The sequence below is a fragment of the Crocodylus siamensis genome, chromosome 6, assembly GCF_052110815.1.
Source record: "Crocodylus siamensis isolate JL-2025a chromosome 6, ASM5211081v1, whole genome shotgun sequence".
In the NCBI taxonomy this organism is placed as follows: domain Eukaryota; kingdom Metazoa; phylum Chordata; order Crocodylia; family Crocodylidae; genus Crocodylus; species Crocodylus siamensis.
This window is the reverse complement of record NC_143400.1, coordinates 84,638,400-84,641,623: the sequence shown is the minus strand read 5'-3', so window position 1 is coordinate 84,641,623 and position 3,224 is coordinate 84,638,400.

Below are 3,224 nucleotides of genomic sequence, written 5' to 3'. Positions count from 1 at the left end.
TCTCTTTAATGGCCAGTTCTGACGGAGAGCAAGGATTGTTTGGGGAAGGAGATTGTGTTTCGAGAAGCCTCTGCTCCTTGTCTGTGACATCATCCGACAAGTTTCTCTTCCTCGACTGACCTGTTCATATCAGACTCTCCTGTTACACTCCCTATTGTTCCTTTTCCTTGTTTCATTCCTACGCTCTTCTGCAACATCGGTGTATACACCCTTCCTACCAAGAATAAGTTCAGGGGCTCAGGGAGTCTCCTGGCTGAAGGCAGGGAGGACCAGAAGTCATAGCCCACTTTGCTTAAAAAAAAGCCAGTTACTTATATAATCATTCTGCCTTGTTATGTTAACCCACATAGTCCATAAAAGGCAAAAGGCTTTCAGATTAAGTCTTCAAGAGCTCAATGGCCAGCTTCTAAGTTTAGGAACAAAAGAAATATTTCATTCAAAGATTATTGGCCTTTCTGGAACAGGCCAATTTTCACTTGTCAAAATGCCATTACAGAACGCTGTAATAAAAATCCTTCATTATGCTCTGGTGTTTGGTACTAAAAACCCCTTTTAATTAGAAAAATATATGCTAACTGGCATAACATTTTCATATTGTATTGTGCTGATTTTATGTTCATTAATAACATAAAATGAGAGAGTAATATCTAAGTAATTTCTTTGAGTTTGAAGGCAATTATTGGCATAGGCTTTTTCTACTAACATGGTGGGATAATAAACAGTCAACGATAATCATTCATCCTTTGCTCTAGTCAATAAAGGTCCTAAATGACTTTGAACACTTCTTTCATTTATTTAGCATGTAGTCTAGTATTAAAGTTAGCTATCAAGTATATATACTTACTAATTCTGGACCAAAAACCAGGGTTAACATGGTGTAACAGGGGGCATTCTCGGGGCTGGTCTACCAATGGCCCGCCTACCTGTTTCCATGGGCCAACTGCTTGCCTCCTTTCCTGCCACACCTCGATGATATATAATTACGATCTTAATTAGGCAGAAGGCTGCCCATTTCTTGCCCTGATGCTGGGGGACGCTATTTGCAGCTCTGTTCCTCCCCTGCACTGTAGCCCAAGCCTCACAGGTGGCATCCACAAATCTTAACCTCACCAGCTCCACACAGGCCCCAGAATCCTCTAGTCCAGACCCCTACAAGATCCCTTCACTCAGGAAGCCTACCCCACCCCAGTTCTGGGCTGCTGAGCTCCCTGAACTCTTCCGCCTCTCAGGTGTGGTCCCCCCCAGGACATTTTGTCACACAGGCCCTGGCCTCACCTCCAAGGTCAGTCGGAACCCCCAGGCCCTCAGCTCCGGGCGCCCCTTGATGTGGGCCCCTGGCCCGTTTGACCCTTCTGGTCCTGGCCCCAGCATTGACCAGTGGAGGGTGTTTTCGAGTCAGGCTTCTGAGCCTCTAGCCCACTCTCTAACCTGGGTCCACCTTCTTGGTGGGACCATGGGTTAACCCACCTGGTTGTGGGAGCTGAGGTTCTTAAGGCACCTTGACCCACCTTTTTCCAGGGTGGTAACTGACCTGGCACTTTCTGGGGGCTGCTGAGCCAATGGGAACCCCACCAGGCCACCCACTCAGCAGGGTGCAGTTTTAAGTCATGCCCAGGACCAGGAGCCTTGCAGCCAGGTAATGTTACTGCCTGCCTGCCAACAGCGAACTGCTCTGTTTATATAGGTGGCCAGAGATCTAAAATGGCTGCCACAATCAAGCACCAGCTGGCTGGTTGGCTTAGCCTTTAAAGTGGCAGGCACCAACAGTGCCCTGCCACACATGGCTGTGACAGGAAATTCAAGGGCCTAGTCTTGTAGCCCAGGTACAGAAGTTACACTTATTGTGCAGTAAGCATGCAAAAAGCACTGGGCAGCTGTAACCAAATAGACAGTCAGGGCACCTAGAGCGCTGAAAAAATGGTGGGTCCCACTCTAAGATAACCCTGGATAGATGTGCTATCAAACTTCAGCACTGTAGGGTAGATCATTGTAATGAAAATCTGTATATCCCATCTCAACCCATAGTAAGTCGCTTGCTACCAACATCCCATGGACCATTGCAGCACCTTGTTCACTCCCCCTCCAGGGTGATACTCTAGCCACAATCAGGTCTGCCTGAGCACCAGACTGGCCCTGCCCCCAGGCTGCTGGTGACAAGTCAGTGAAGCCCCGGTTTCCAACCCCCCACTCTTCACCTTGCCCCTTGTTTCCTCCAGCCAGCTATGAGCCACTGTCTGGTGTTACTCTTCAGTGTGTGGATTCCATCTACACCATCGGGACATTTGTAAAGATTGTAGCTTCGATTAAGTGATGTGCTGTCTGGTGACACCGCGTTCATCTTGTTCAGTGCTGTTTTGAAGCATCCATATCCAGATCTCAGTCTGTTTAGCTTGAGCCAAGATTTTCTGTCAAGGTTGTGCCCAATGTGGGACTTGTTTGGTGTTGGTATAAAATATTGTAGGAGTAGATTTCAGACAAGATTACTCTGAATAATCATTTCATTTCCATTTACAACACCCTTTATCTCAATTTAGTGCAACATGCAAGGCTAGAGTACCTGGCCTGCTGGGCTCTCCATGGGGCCAGAAACCTGGCACCTGGGGATTGGATAGAGCAGGGGTTGGCAACCTTTCAGAAATGGCATGCCAAGTCTTCATTTATTCACTCTAAGGTTTTGCATGCCAGTAATAAATTTTAATGTTATAAGGTCTCTCTCTATAGCTAATTTAAACTATTGTTGTATGTAAAGTAAATAAGGTTTTTAAAATGCTTAAGAACACCCCCCCCAGTGCCACCCACCCAGATAGCAATGCGTCCCACTCACCAGGAAGAGCCCAGCACTGTCCCAGCTCCAGTCAGCAGTGGCAGCTCATCATGCGCCACACAGATCTGGGGGCACGGGCTCCCCTCCCCCTGTGCCTCTTGGGCCTCACTCAGCAGTAGGAGCCACCACCCCTCTCCATGCCTCCTGGATGAGCCACAGCTCTGTCCCATGCCCTGCCCCGCCTACTCCCACTGTGCAGGGCCTGGCAGAGTGGGTGCAGGGGTCCCAGGGGCTTCATCATCTCTAGCCCAACGGTGCAGCTGAGGCTGGTTCTGCTCTGGCCCCCAGCTCCAGGCCCCGCCCGTGCAGTGTGGGGCCAGGGTCAGGGAGGCAGCCGGGGCTGAGGCCAGTGCAGCACTGGGCAATCTTGATCCCCCCTGCAGCCCTTTCACTTCCTTCC